Here is a 16,357-nt window from a genome sequence, read left to right as displayed (position 1 = left end):
CGATAAAAGCGGGACGAGAGCGACAGGAGATGGAATCCCTGGCCCATTCCGCGGTGGCCCACGTGCGGGCCCTTCCCGTCAGGTATGATACCATGTAGGCCACCTTGGAGCGCTCGGTGGGGAAATCTGCTGGGGACCTCTCAAAGTGCATCTCGCATTCAGTAATAAAGGCCCGGCTAAGGCCGGGTTCACCGGAGTAGCGCTCTGGAGGAGCCAGTCTGGCACCGCCGGTCATGGGAGCTATTGCAAGGGGAGTAACTGGGGAAGCAGCGGGTGTACTGGAGGTCGCTGCTGGTCCCGCGTTTAAGAGCGAGAGCACGTCCTGCATTTGCTGACCCAGCTTTGCTACTTGGGTGGCGACCGCTCCTCTGAAGTCTTCTTGACTCTTAGCGAGTCCTCGGATTTCTTCACCCAAGTCGCCCACTTGCCTCTGGTGCTGGGCGAGCTGTGAGGCATGGGAGCGCACTGCGGCGCACAGGTGCTCCGACTCTGCCGAGTCCATGTCTGGCCAGTGTGTACTGTCAGGCTGGGAACAAGGCGGAGGACTCGGATGCAGAGTCGTTTCTTTCTCTGATTTATTCCAGCACACACACTGATCAAAAGTACAACTCAAAACGCCTCTTGCGAGGGAAAACACGTGGCAAAAAGTACAAACAAAAGCGTCGCTCGGTGGCGAGACAAAAAGGCTATGGGGATCAAGGCACTAACAAAAAGCGTCGCTCTGTGGCGAGCCAAAAAGGAGGAGTCTTACTGAGAGCTCGGACGTCAAAGAATCGCTGGTGGTCGGGACGAGGCAAGACACACTGGCACAAGACAAGGGGAAGACACGGACTAAATACACACAAAAGGGCGGGGACACAGGTGCTGACAATTAGTGTCAACTACTCAGGTGCACACAATCGGGATCAGGGAAGACAAGACAACCAAACACCGAGGAAGGAAACACGAACTGAAACGGAAGGGATAACAAAATAAAACAGGAAGTAAAGTTACGACACCGACGAGACAGAAAACCGGAAAAATAAACGCGACCGCATGACAACCACTACACCATGGAAACTACACTACATGTATAGCCTTTTGAAGAGCTTGGCAAAATTTCAACAAAAGTGCGAATGGTTTTCACCCAGTCTCAAATCAGGTACCCTTTAGCGAAACTACCGTAATTTCCGGTGTATAAGCTGCGACTTTTTTCCAAAATGTTGAACCCTGCGGCTTATAGTCAGGTGCGGCCTATATAAAAAAAAAATCTTGATTTTTGTGACGACTTGAACACTTTTACTCTTAACACTATTATATATAGTAAAAGCTACAAAACAAACTGACAGATGACTCGTTTTCAAATCAGATTAGTAAAAACTGGTCAAATTTTTAAAAAAAAAGATATTATTAAAAGTGAAGACAATTTGCAATTCTAGTAATGACACACGAATTTGATGCACAATTTGTCTTCGTGGGCCACATAGAATGATGTGGCGGGCCGTACCTGCCCCCCGGGCCTTGAGTTTGACACCTGTGCTCTAAACCCTTTCTCTTACTCTGCCATGTGACTCAGAGATTACACAAAGCAGTGGCGCTGTTTGGACCATCTGCATTGTATTAAAACCCAATCAATCAGCATTTAAATTCAATTATGCTCACCAAAAACAAGTTGTAATGAATGTGAACTTTTAATGCATTTTATTCAGAAGGTTACTTTGAACCCTGAGGCTTAAATGGCGGCGCGGCGTACTTATGGATTTTTACGGCCTCCGGCCTCCAGGGGGCGCTCTCGCAGGAAGCAAGAGCGAGACGGGCGAAGAAGAGATAATGCGCCGAAGAAGACGTGCTGGTTTGTGTTCACAACATTTCGCGCATCACGCAGAACGCGATCAAGACGGACATTACTGAAAGGAAGCTTTTATACACAAACCGTCATTATGGGGGAAAAAAGAAATGCATATGATGCCGCTTTTAAGCTAAAGGCAGTCGATGTTGATGACATTGTGTTGCGGCACCCTTTTCTTTATTTCGTGGTCCCGTCTACTCGTGTCGCTCGCAAGTTTAATGTAATTTAGCGCTTCGTGCATGAATAAGATGAGCATGAACAGACCCTCATCATGGAAAATGCCAGAAGAAATGGATAAAAACGACGATGAAAGAGATATTGAGAAAGTGTGTGGCGAAGGATATCTAACGCTATTCCAATCGGAAATTGAGGAGGAAGACTTCGACGGTTTCAGTGCACAGGAGGAAGATGAAGACGATGAAGCTCTTTTTTTTACTTTTATTTTAACCAGCCCTGTTAGTGCTCTGCTACCGTGTTGCTGCTGTGTTACCGCCGCGTCTCAGTGACTTTTACCGGTATGTTTTATTTAATCAAACCCTATTAGTGCTGTGTTACTTCCGTGTTGCTGCGGTATTACTGCTGCGTCACAGGCAGTGTTTGGAAAGAAATGTTAAGGTATGTTATTAAAACTTTAAAAAAGCTTTCTGTGTCCAGTATTTCTTTGTTGATAACTCAGGTGCACACTTCCGTGTTGCTGCGATACTACTGCTGCGTCACAGGCAATGTTTAGAAAGACATGTTAAAGCATGTTATTGAAACTTCAAAAAGGATTTCTGTGTACTGTCTTTCTTTGTAAAAAACTCGTGTGCAGGTGCGGCTTATGTAAGAAAAAAAATAAATTATCCCCGAATTTTAGCTGGTGCGGCTTATTCACCGGTGCAGCTTATACACCGGAAATTACGGTATTCAATATCGGCTTGGCAAATCGGGCTTCATCTCCCCGACGCGGAGTTTATTTCTTTGTATGAAAAAATAGTTTTTGCTGGCACACTTTTGAAAAGCAAATCAAAAAGTTCACAAGTGCCTGCTTTTTTCTTCACTCACTTTTGTTGAACTTTTGCCGGGCTTCTCAAAATGCTTTGGACGTCACAGCAGTTTCCATAGCGTAGTAGTCATCGTGTTCTTCTCAGCTGGAAACACCCCCTCTTTGAGACTGAGTGGAAACAACATTTTCTAAATATATTTGTCAGTGCTGTCTGCTTTGCAAAGTGTGCCAGGGACACTTCGGCAAACAGGAGCCAGAAGGTCTCTGAGTCAGCAACAGCCAGGTGTGCGACACTCCGCTACAATGGTCACCTGACCACATGTCGGACGAACCAGCCTCTAATCTGTGTTTGCATTTTTTTTTTCCTTCAACTGTCAAGCCAACTCTTTACTTCTTGGCTTGGCTAGCTGATTGCAGACCCACTCCAGAGCTGCCTCCAGTTAATCCAACCAAGAAGACATTCAGTGAGTGCATCTTATCAGAAACTCATGCAGCGCTTTAGCACAATCCTAGCTGCTACCTGGAGCTTTTGCAAAAATGCATGAAAATGGAAAAATATGGGTTTCTTTTTGTTTTTTGTGTTTTTTAAATATGGTTTTTAGATGGTAATCATGGCACAAACATTCTTATTCTGTAGAAAATGTATGTAGTTGTGAATATATTAAAAATACTGAATATCAGAATGGCGCAAAATTGCGTCATACCAAGCGACACAGCACAGGCGAGTTGTAAACAAACAGGTGTTTGAGTGACGGGCCATGGATTCTAAAGGCAAAAAGAGAAAGATTGCTGATAAGAACAGAGGGTTTAAGAAAGAATGGACTCAACCATTTGCTTTCATTGCCAATGCTGAAGGATTGCCTGAATATTTGATTTGCAATGAGAAGTTGTCAAATATGACAAAAAGAGCAATTTGGAGTGACATTTTCAGCTAAAGCATGCTAAATTTGCTTCTGATCACCCAGTTGGAACTGAGAGGAAAGGTGCAATTTGAGGAACGAAAAAACTGTTTCAAGAAGAGGATTGCATCTCCAAACTCTACTACTGCTGCAAGTTTTGTTGCAGCCCGGTAGATAATAAAGCGCGGAATGTCATGCGGTCACGTTTATTTTCCGGATTTCTGTCTTGTCGGTGTCGTAACTTCACTTCCTGTTTTATTTTGTCATCCCTTCAGTTTCAGTTCGTGGTCCCTTCCTCTGTTTCTGTTGTCTTGTATTCCCTGATCCCAATTGTGTGCACCTGTGTGGTTGACGCTAATTGTCAGCACCTGTGTCCCAGCCCTTTTGTGTGTATTTAGTCCGTGTCTTCCCCTTGTCTTGTGCCAGTGTGTCTTGCCTCGTCCCGACCACCAGCGATTCCTTGCCGTCCTAAGTCCTAGTAAGATTCCTCTTTTCTGTCTCGCCACAGAGCGACGCTTTTTGTTAGTGCCTTGTTCTCCCTAGCTCTTTTTGTCTCGCCCGAGTGCAACGCCTACACTGCCATCATCCAGTCTGTCCTCTGCACCTCCATCACTGTCTGGTTTGGATCGGCCTACAAACAAGACAAGCACAGACTGCAACGGACAATAAGGACTGCAGAAAAGATAATTGGAATCAACCTCCCATCTATCCGAGACTTGTACCTGTCCAGGACCAGGAAACGTGCAAGTAACATCTCAACAGACCCTTCGCACCCAGGTTGCAGCCTGTTTGAACTACTCCCCTCCGGATGCCGTTATAGAGCTCTGTACACTAAAACCAGCAGACACAGAGACAGCTTCTTCCCCCAGGCTGTCGCTCTGATGAACTCACACCACTCTTAGAGTCTCAGAGTCATTACTGTGCAATAACATCCCGCTTTCCACACCTTTTTGTCTACACTGTTTGTACTATGTGTCCTCTCTGCATCCATTGCAGCCTGGTCATCCTAGAAGAGGGACCCTCCCATCTGTGGTCTCTTCTCAAGGTTTCTCATTTCCCCTAGCTGGAGTTTTGAGTTTTTCCTTGCCCTCTTGGGAGTTTAAGATCAGTTTAGGATCAGGGGATGTTTGAGAATATCTTTCATTTTTCACATGTCCTGAGTGTTGTTGTTAGTCACCTAAATGTTGAACAGAGGCTGTGATTTACCGAAGTCAAATTCCTTGTTTGGCACGCTCAAACATGGCGAATAAAAAACTCTTGAATCTTGAATCTTGAAGAAGAAATTGATACCACTAAAAGGCCAAACACGGGGGGAGGACATCTGCGAGGCTGTGCTGCAGTGTTTAAATGACAGCGATACACACTGGCCATCTGATTTCAGACCCTACAGACGGCACACCAAGTTTGAGAGGGTCGCAAAAGTTTGTGACCTTACGACAGAAAGCATTGGATCGAAATTTGTTTGCATTCCATTGCATAGTGCACCAAGAGGCGCTGTGTGCGTAAACATTCCCACCAGATTGTATGGAGGTAATGAACCTTGTCATCCAAATTGTGAAGAAAACAATCGCAAAAGCATTAAACCACCACCAGTTCCGTGAATTGCTAGATGAAGTTGAGAGCGAATATGACGATCTCCTGCTGCTCAACAAAGTCTGCTGGGTATCCAGAGGCAACGTCTTGCGTCGCTTTGTTGCTTTGTATTTGTAGCCTACTTAATTATTTTAATAGTAGGCATACAGGTCATGTATTGACAGTCTATATTGCCTTATAAAAAGGTTTTAGATTTTTGCCGCTCTAGACAGGTATGTTTTTTTTTGGGGGGGTGGGTCAACATGGCTTTTTGAACATTTTGGGTTGCCGACCACTGGCCTAACACGTGAACGATCCCCAGTTTGAGACTGGGTGGAAAAAGCTTCTTCTACTATTTCTTGTCATTGTTGGTTCCTATGCAAAGTCCATGACACATTAAAACGATTTTGCGCTGCAATTATGTTGTGGTACCTGATTTGAGACTGGGTGAAAATTGGCTTCTTTCACTAATTCAGATGGAACCATGCTGAGTCTGATACATTCCATTTGGTAGTTCTTAGCCGTGTCTAAATTCAAAGTCAAAAGTCAAAGTCTGCTTTATTGTCAATTTCTTCACATGTCAAGACACACAAAGAGATCGAAATTACGTTCCCACTATCCCACGGTGACAAGACATAGTACACAATATACATACAAGTAAACAATGAATAAATAAGAGTGATGATGCCATGCTGTCATGTGTCGTCCTGGTCACTTCCTGTTTTATTGTGTAATTTTCCTCTCGTTCCAGTCGGTGTGTCCTTCCCCTGTGCGTCCGGTCACGTGACTCCCTGATTCCAAGTGTGTGCACCTGCGCCAATGACCAACTGTCTTCACTTGTGTTCCCCTCCTGTGTCCATATAACCCGCGCCTTTCCCTGTGTCCAGTGCCAGTGCGTCTTGCCTTGCTCAGAACACTAGCGATCACGAAACCCTCGAGTTCCACGTAGAAGCCTTCTTTGAACGACTTTGATCACCTATGTTAACTTGGTTACATAGTTATCTTTGTTATAGTCTTTCCCTCGGTTCGAGGCGCTTTGATTTCCCCTTTTTCTCTCTCGGTTCGAGGCGCCTTAGTTTCCCCCTTTTTTCCCTCATATTGAGGCGCTTTTTGTTACTACTGCCATTGGAGAAAATAAACACATCTTTGGACTTTGGAAACTCTGCATTCGAGTCCTCTCCCTGCTCCGCGCCTGACAGATGAATAAATAATAAATAAGCAAATAATATAATAAATACGAGGAGCAAAATTGGAGCAAGTGTGCATACAGCAGACAGTCAGAATATAGCGCGAAAATACAGGACGCTACGCAGAAGGGGGGAGAGAGTTCAGGATCCTAACGGCCTGAAGTATGAAGCTGTTGGCGAGTCTGGTGGTGCGGGAGCGCAGGCTCCTGTACCTCTTCCCAGAGGGCAGAAGGTCAAACAAAGAGTGAGCCGGGTGACTCACATCTCTGGCAATCGAGGTTGCCTTGCGGGTGAGATGGGAGGTGTAAATGTCCTTCAGGGAGGGGAATGAAGCACCATTAATCTTACCAGCCGTGTTCACTATGCGCTGCAGGGCCTTCATGTTGTATTCAGTGTAGCTACCACCCGAAACATCACGTGTCACACAAATGCAGCCTGTAAATGATGCGCATGTGACATTGGCCTGTCGAAAATGGCAGAGAACGGGAGACAGCTGTGTTTCAAAGTAGGCCTCATTCGATAGTTGAATCCGAGACCTCTCCTACCCTAAGCGAGAATCATGCCCCTCGACCAACGAGCCCTGTATCAAATTAGCTGACGCCGTTACATTCCGATTGGTAGCGAATATGACATTGACCTGAGGACTGCATTTCGGTGATTAACGAATTTTGATAAATATCATGGCGTGGGTTTTCTCCGGGCACTCCGGTTTCCTCCCACATTCCAAAAACATGCTTGGTAGGCCGATTGAAGACTCCAAATTGTCCCTAGGTGTGAGTGTGAGTGCGATTGGTTGTCTGTCTCTGTGTGCCCTGCGATTGGCTGGCAACCAGTTCAGGGTGTCCCCCGCCTACTGCCTGATGACGGCTGGGATAGGCTCCAGCACGCCCGCGACCCCCGTGGGGACTAAGCGGTTCAGAAAATGGATGGATGGATCATGGCCAGTTTGCGCGTATTCTTTCAGGGTCATAATTGTATGTCTACCGCTGCCTCGTGGCAGCCAGGCCTAAAAAAAGATGAAATAAAGTGGATATTAAAACATAGGTGGACGTAATGTCTGGAAGCTTGTGTTTAACAGAAGACTGTTTGGCAACAATGAACAATGGACAAATTCAGCAAGGTAATTTAATTAGGCCGTGACCCAGATTTGTTCCGGGGATGCTGCGGCCACAACGCTACACGATCATGCAATAGCATACAATGAGTTTAGGGTCTTTTTTTAGGATCTGCAGCCAGGACACCCAGGCATACAATGAAAGAATGTTGATGTTAAAATGTTGGTGGAACTATCAGACTTCCAAAGACTTGAGATGAGACAACATTGGAAAAACTTGACAGTGTCCTTAAGTCACTTCACTGCATAAGTTTCAAGTGCACATAGCTAATGTTGACCAAAATGTGCCATATAAGGTAGCGAGGAATTGAAACTAGAATCTTCTGTTCCGTAGTCAGATGCATTATCCATTGTGTCCATTGCCCAGGAATAGGTTGTACCTTCCAAGCTTGTGTGTAATACTTTTGCAAACATGATTCAACCGGAGTTGCTGGGGCCGCAACGCAGAGTACTTATCACTATACGATCATGGCTTATATGTGGAAGCATAAAATGAGTTCAAAACCTTTAGGATCTTCAACCAGGACACCTAGGCAGACCATGAAAGAATGTTGATGTCAAAATGTTGGTGGAATTATCCAACTGCGCAGATCCGATAATTCCAAAGATTTGGGGTGAGACAACATTGAAAAAACGTTTTTCTTTGTTGACAGTGTCACTTCTTTTGTGGCTTACCTCTTCATCATTTCACATCTAAAGTATCGTATCATATTACCTTGCGGGTTATACCACACCGTACATACCATATCATGTCATGTCGCCCATACAACTCATGCATGAGATGCAGTGGCTGAGATATTCAGGCGATGTGTTGCTACCCGATTGTGGTCTCCACTCATCATTTCATATCACATCCTCGCCGGATTTTCAATATCTTCACATCGAAAGTATCTTGGCACAACGTACATAATGTGATGTGTCAACACAAATTGTCCAAGAAGAGGCGGCCGAGAGTTTAAGGTGATGGATTGATAATCCGCTGTGCTCTGCACGCATGGATTCCCATCCTCGTCGAAGGGTGGTTTTGAATCTGGAATCTGGCTTGTATTTGACTCTACATAGTAATATTTATATGCTCTTTGGCGGCTTGGTGGTACACTGGTTAGCACGTCCACTTCACAGTTAGGAAAGTGCGGGTTCGATTCCACCAACAGCTGTTGCATGTTGTTGATGATGTCTGTTGCTGGGTCAGGAAAACTAAGATGTGGAGTAACGGTTTGTTCTTTATTGGCAAGATCTTGGAATTGTTTAATGGCGGTCAATGCACACGGCACTTCAGCAGATGTAACAACATCCCCCATCTCCAGGTCAAGCTATTATACTGTCCGGAAAAGGCGGGAAAGCGTCACCTGACTATTTTGTATCTATGTTTATGAGAGTCACTGTCCTGTGTGCGTGTGTGTGTGTGTGTGTGTGTGTGTGTGTGTGTGTGTGTGTGTGTGTGTGTGTGTGTGTGTGTGTGTGTGTGTGTGTGTGTGTGTGTGTGTGTGCGCGCGTGTGTGTAAGTGTGAGTACGTGTGTGTGTGTCTATTCCATGGTGTAATGGTTAGCACTCTGGACTCTGAATCCAGTGATCCGAGTTTTAAGTTTCAGTGGTACCTCAAATAATTGGTCAAATAGTATTTGATAAAGTAATCACATGTTCTCCGAGTTACAATGTCAACTGGTGGAACTTACTTTAGATCTTGGATGGTTCGAAAGCTAATGCTCTTCTAGATTACCGTATAATGTTGGCATGGTGTGATTGTGAGCACTCTGAATCTAGCAATACAAGCTCAGGTCTTGGTGGAACTTACAATTTGTAGTCATTTGTCTGGAACAAAAATTTGGAAATTCCAATCCAGTACATTGTGTACAGCACTATGAGTGTGTAATCACTGCTTCCACTAATTTTGTCAGTTTAGTAAAATGAGCGCCTTAGAGAGTGCATTGTGCTTAGAAAAATGATGCCCCTCCTTCTGTCACTGCCAGGGTTCCATAGTGTAATGGTAAGTACTCTGGACACTGAATCCAGCATTCTGAGTTCAAGTCTTGGTGGGACCTCAAATATATTGTCATATAGCTGGGTAGAAATTGTGAAATGGTTGCTTGTGTGCTGCCCCATGAAAGCCTATGCTTCTATACACCTGAGGGTTCCTTGAACACTCAACTCTGAAACCAGTGATCCCAGCTCAAGTCTCGGTTGGACCTCAACCCTTTGGTCATATACGGTCATATGCAAAAGTTTCATTCGTATGCAAAATCAATTTCAAGATTTTCCTTTATAAATCATTGGCTGTTCAGATCAGCAATATCAGTTAAATATATCATATAACGGACAGAGACAAAGATATTTGAAAAGTGAAATGAAGTTCATGGGAGTTACAGATTTGTCAAGAAGAATGGTCCAATATACCTTCAACCAGAATCCACACTCACATTAGAAGCAGCTATAGAAGCTTTAGGAAGTATCTAGAGCAGTGTTTCTTAACCTTGTTGGCGGTACCAAACCCCAGCAGTTTCATATGCGCATTCACCAAACCCCTCTTTAGTGATTTTTTTTTTTTTTTTCAAGACAGAGATGTTTTTACTGGTGCACAAAATGAGCCGTGCATAAACATCACCTTGTTCAAAGAATAAAACAAACACAATGCATGAATTCACAACAAATGACATACCAGCAAATCAGTGTGACTTCTGCTTTTGCCTTTGCGAGACCAGTTCAGATATGTGGATATATAAATCAAGTGTGTTCGGACCTCTGCAGTGGAGGCTCTGTCGAACCCCTGAAAACCACTCACCGAACCCCCAGGGTTTGACCGAACCCAGGTTAAGAACCACTGGTCTAGAGGCTGTTATTTCTGCAAAAGGAGGATCTACTAAATTTATGTACCTGCCTACCTTTGTTGAAATAATGATTGCACACTGTCTGCAAATCCAATAAACTTCTTTTCACTTCTCAAATATCACTGTCGCCATCCACCGTGTATGGATTCGGGCTAGCCCCCAAGATTAAATTGGGCTAGTTGATCAACAGCAATGTTTTAACGAAGGGTTCGTCTGGGAGTTGAACCCAGGACCTCCCACACCCAAAGCGAGAATCATACCCTTAGACCAACGAACAAGAATGAGGGCTTGCGGACCATGTTACATTCCGTGTAACGTTGGCCTGTCAAACGCTCCACATAATGATAGACAACAGTGTTTGCAAGAGGAGCTTGTCCGGGAGCTAAACCAAGGCAATCATGCACCCAAAGCAAGAATCATGCAAGAATCATTCCCCTGTACCAATGAGCCCCATAGTCGACCAGCTGACCCCGTTACATTCCGATTGGTAGCCCATGTGACATGGACCTGAAGACTGAATGTCAGTGATTAATGGAATAAATGGAATCTGGTTGGCCTAATGCTCCTAATTCCCTAACTTCAAGCCCTAACGCTAACTCTAAAACCCTAATAATAACCAAACCCTAATAATTAACCCCTAACCTGCTAACTCGCTAACGGTAACCCCCTCACATTTAACCCTAACCTTCAATGCTCCCCCTAAAGGTAGTGCCCTCTAAACTTGAAGGCAGGCATATATGAACCAGACCAGCAGATTGTCCCATTTCAGTACTGTTTTAGAAACCTTTACAGATGGTTAAAATCCACATAATAGGTATATGCGCATGTGTTCCGTGAGCGTTCTCCTTTCTGTCCCCTCCCTTTCCTTTCTTCCGCCAAGCAGTGCATCTTGCCCCAACACAGGGCATGTTCCTCGTTAGTATCGTGAATAGTATCTCTGCTTGTTGCGTGAAAGACCGGGGTTCGCTTTTCAACCCAAGTGCGTTAACCTATGTTTGCAGCAGAGTTATTATATAGCTGCATTGGTTGTGCGTGCGTCTGAACTTGAGTGACCTGTAAATTTTTCAAATTGAACTGAAACTTTCATCTGTAGCCACCTTCTACTAAATCAGTGGTCTCCAACCTCTTTTGTGCCACGGACCGGTTACGTGTCAGAAATATTTTCGTGGACCGGCCTTTATATAAATAAATAACACATTTATACACCGTATGTTTCGGACTATAAGTCGAGGTTTTTTTTCATACTTTGGGTGGGGGGGCGACTTTTACTCAGGAGCGACTTATATGTGAATTTTTTAAAGTTAAAGTCCCAATGATCATCGTCACACACACATCTGGGTGTGGTGAAATTTGTCCTCTGCATTTAACCCATCCCCATGTGATTTTAATCCATCCCCTGGGGGAGAGGGGAGCAGTGAGCAGCAGCGGTGCCGCGCTCGGGAATCATTTGGTGATCTAACCCCCCAATTCCAACCCTTAATGCTGAGTGCCAAGCAGGGAGGCAATGGGTCCCATTTTTATAGTCTTTGGTATGACCCGGCCGGGGTTTGAACCCACAACCTTCCAGTCTCAGGGCGGACACTCTACTACTAGGCCACTGAGCTAGTTTTTCACAAATTTTTACTTTATCATTAACACTTTACCTATTTACTAGTATAGTTGATCACTTCACATGTTATTTTCACTTTTTAACCGCATGAGGGGGCACTATGGCTGTGGAATAATTGGAGCCTCACTGACAATGAGTTCCATTTACTGACTTCCGAAGTCGGGAGATTTAGTGATTTGGAGTTATACAGATTATTCGATAAACTTGTTATTTATTTTATAGTTATTTGATATGTAGTTTATTTAGAGTAGCAACGTGTATGTTGTTAGACTTCAGTAGTTTCCGATTTTTTAGGGAGGCCGTGAAGGCAGCAGGGCGTGGGGGGGGGCGGAAAGAGCGATCCTGGGCGCTTGCGTGTGTTGGCTCACATGTTGAGCTCTTGATTTGTGAAATAAAGAGCCGGCCTGTTACCAAACCCACGTCTTGCCTGGTACTTCTGTAACGCTACGATATAGTTATATATGTAGATCTGTGGAATAATTGGAGCCGCCAACTGAAAATGAGGCTGACATCAGCGCCGCACGTAGGTCCGGAATCGACAGCTGTTTATTTTGGGGGTTTTTTTACACATAGGATGAATATTCCGGTGGATTTAATGATTTGGAGTGACACGGATGGTTTGTTAAAATTGATGTTTATATTACATTTATTTGATATATCTAGTCTGACGTCCGTGGCACACGTATTCTTTCCGGCGTCAATTTTTTTTTCTTTTGTTTTTTTCTCAAGTGACACGGAAGACGAAGATTCTGATGGATTTATTGATTTGGAGTGACATGCATGGTTCGATAAAATAGTTGTTTATATTTTTGTTATTTCATACATAGTTTATATATTGTTATATGGGCCTGTAGCAAAATTTGAACTGCAACGCGCCGCTGACATCGGACTTGTTGACTTGACTTAAATCACTGACATTCAGTCTTCAGGTCCATGTCACATGGGCTACCAATCGGAATATAATGGGGTCAGCTGGTCTAGTATGGGGCTCATTGGTGCAGGGGAATGATTCTTGCCTAGGGTTCTTTGATTACCCGGGTAAAACTCCCGGACGGACTCTTCTTTGAAACACTGTTGTCTATCGTTGTATGGAGTGTTTGACAGGCCAATGTTACACAGAATGTAACATGGTCTGCAAGCTTTCTTTGAGGCTCGTTGGTCTAGGGCATGGGTGTCAAACTCATTTTTGTCGCGGGCCACATTGTAGTCAAAGTTTCCCTCGACGGGCCATTATGACTGTCAACCCAAATAAATAAACGCCTCATATTATATACAGTATAAGCTACAAAACAAACTGACAAATAATTGCTTTTTCAAATCAGACTCGTGGAAACTTTTCACATATTTCAAAAATAATTTTAAGAAGATTCTTAAAAGTTCCGACAATTTGCAATGTTAGTATGACATAGATTTAATGCACAATTTGTCGTTGCGGGCCACAGAAAATGATACGGTGGGCCATAACTGGCCCCCGGGCCTCGAGTTTGACACCAGTGGTCTAGGGGTATGAATCTTGCTTTGGGTGTGAGAGGTCTGGGGTTTAACTCCCAGATGATCCCTTCGTTAAAACATTGCTGTTGATCAACTAGCCCCATTTCATCTGAGGTGCATGTCACATGGGCTGTCAATTGAAACGAAACGGGTTGTGTTCATTTACCTTGGGTCTCTTGAATCTGTTGTTTCGATTCTCATCACTTGAATCTGCCGTCATGTGTCATCCATTGCGCCACTCACCCTACAAGACTGTATCGACTGTAAACTTGTGTGGAAAACTGTCATTGTCCAAAGGAAGGCTGTTTAGCAACAGTGACCAGCAGACAAATTCAACAAGGTCATTTGATTATACCATAACCCGGATTCGAATCGAACATTAACCACTACACGATCATGGCCTGTATGCAGTAGCGTTAATAAGATGCACATGATGGTATAGTGGTTAGTACTCTGCGTTGTGGCCGCAGCAACCCCGGTTCAAATCCGGGTCATGGCACACTCCAATTACTGTGTGGAATTTGTCCCTTTCTTAATATTGCTAAACAGCCATCTTTTGGACAATGACGATTTTCCACACGTTTGCGGTCGATAGCCTTAACTTGTAGGGCGAGTGGCGCAATGGATAAAGCATCATGGCGTATTCAAATAATGTCACCCATTTTTTATTTTATTTTTTCATTTTTGCAAAAGCTTACAAGCCACATATTCCCGTGGGGCTCGTGGAGCAATGGATAACGAACGCATCTGTCTACAGATCAGAAGATTCCAGGACTCCTGGCCAGCTCACATGCCATTTTGTGGTCAACATTAGCTATGTGTAATTTCTGTGAACTATTGGGTTGAAGTAACTCACAGACACTGTCAACCAATAGTCTTTCCAATTTTGTCTCATCTCGAGACTTAGGGATCATCGGATCTGCGTAGTTATTGGATAGTTCCACCAACATTTTAACATCAACAATCTTTCATGGTCTGCTTGAGTGTCGTGGCTGAAGATCCTAGAGAAAAGACCCTAAACATGCAACTGCATGTTGGCCATAATATAGCATTGAGGCGGCTGCAACCCCAGTTTGAATCTGGTTAATAGCCGAATGAACTTGTTGCAGTTATTTTTTATTCACCCTCAACAGTCTTACGTTGGACCATGACAAATTTACATACACGCAAGCTTACAGAAAATGACAACTTCCCGTGGGGCTAGTGGCTCGTTCCTTGCTCTGAACGGACAGCCAAAACGATTCCTAACACTTACTAATCAAGTCCTAACCAATTCCTGTGTGTGTATGGGGGAGGGGGGGGGGCAAAGGAACCAATCAGATGGCCCGAATCCATGCATGGCCGATGACGGCAGTGATCGACACAGTGATATTTGAGAATTGAAATGAAGTTTATAGGATTTGCAGACAGTGTACAATCATTATTTAAACAAAAGTAGGCAGGCGCATACATTTGGAAACCCCAACAGAAAAATGACATCAATATTTAGTAGTTCCTCCTTTTGCAGAAATAACAGCCTCTGAACCAGTGGTTCTTAACCTGGATTCGGTCAAACTCTAGGGGTTCGGTGAGTCGGTCTCAGGGGTTTAGCAGAGCCTCCCTCCACTGCGGAGGTCCGAACACACCTGATTTATAAATTCGTGATAACGCATATCTGAACTGGTCTCGCAAAGGCAACAGCAGAAGTACTACTGATTTGCTGGTATATCATTTGTCGTGAATTCATGCATTGTGTTGGTTTTATTCTTTCAACAAGGTGGTGTCCATGCACTTCTGCATAAGTTCCGCTCTAGTCTTCTGGCCCAACTCTTTCGTACATATGATGACCATGGAAAGTTCTTTGCGAATGATCAATCTTTGCCTTTCATGTTCATCGGGACTACCCTTTTAATAGGTACCTACACTGTGTATTTGGATAGAGACTGCTGAAAGGGGACACATATATGCCTCGTGAACTACATGCATTACTGCGGGTGAAGAAGAGTGAACAAATAAGTCAGCAGACAAGCTTGCCGATTTATTAGTGCCCAGAAGAGCAGCACTCTGTTCCGTACTGTAACCTGCTAGGTTTGTTCCCGGTTCTTTATCTTTAATGCTCGATATGCTAACAGCAATTACCAAGAGGCAGCCTTCACAGTTTAACTCTTTAATGTATGCCAGAATGATCGATGCACAGCTGTGGAGCCCTTTCTGCCAGATGCGAAAGAAGGTCCCTCTCTCAGCGCCAAGGTTCCTGCTCTTATACTACTCTGGGCCGCCTTCCTGCAAGGAGGCGACTCTGCCTAATCTGTATGATAACGTGTGACCTTGTCGTCTTAACTGAGAGCGAATTCTACATATGTGCAAAGGGTGTCATAGAGAAGAGAAAGCTAATAAAGCAAGAGAAGGGTTGCAGCAATATAACGGCATAGCTCAAGCTGCCCAGCTAAACACATGTGCCAAAGAGGCCTATTCTAACAAACCGTTGGTGAGAATGGCTAGAGATAGACTCTTATTGTTCCTCCCCACGGAAATCTTTAGTAAAAGGCGAACGATTTATTCGATCTGAAGAGAAAAAAGAATGAGCTGATAATCTGGGTGAAAACGGGCCACCCCACTGCTGGTCTCACCAAATTCACAGAGGGTCTCACACTCAAATTGCAGCAACCATTCCTTCTAATACAAACAATAGACGTTCATAGATTTACTATACTTAGAAGGCCTCAACCTAAATAGAAGGTTTAAACGAACGAGTATTTTGTGTTCATTAATGTCTTTTTTACTTAAAACATTGTTGGCGCACAGGATTGTAGGTACCTGATCGAACACATTCTTTCAAACAGCGATTGGGCGTCTATTTTGAGTAT

The 16,357-nt window shown here is 44.2% G+C and overlaps 2 non-coding genes across 2 annotated transcripts; one reads left to right on the top strand and one right to left on the bottom strand.

Annotated features, from left to right (window-relative positions):
* Positions 1-13,937: 13,937 nt before the first annotated feature.
* trnah-gug (transfer RNA histidin (anticodon GUG)) lies at positions 13,938-14,010 on the top strand. Its single transcript has one exon. It is a non-coding gene; the product is annotated as a tRNA-His (tRNA).
* Positions 14,011-15,963: 1,953 nt separating this feature from the next.
* LOC125973105 (U5 spliceosomal RNA) lies at positions 15,964-16,075 on the bottom strand. Its single transcript, XR_007483011.1, has one exon. It is a non-coding gene; the product is annotated as a U5 spliceosomal RNA (small nuclear RNA).
* Positions 16,076-16,357: the final 282 nt, after the last annotated feature.

Source organism: Syngnathus scovelli, unplaced genomic scaffold (assembly GCF_024217435.2).
Source record: "Syngnathus scovelli strain Florida unplaced genomic scaffold, RoL_Ssco_1.2 HiC_scaffold_73, whole genome shotgun sequence".
NCBI classification, from domain to species: domain Eukaryota; kingdom Metazoa; phylum Chordata; class Actinopteri; order Syngnathiformes; family Syngnathidae; genus Syngnathus; species Syngnathus scovelli.
This window is presented reverse-complemented; position numbering and strand designations above follow the sequence as displayed.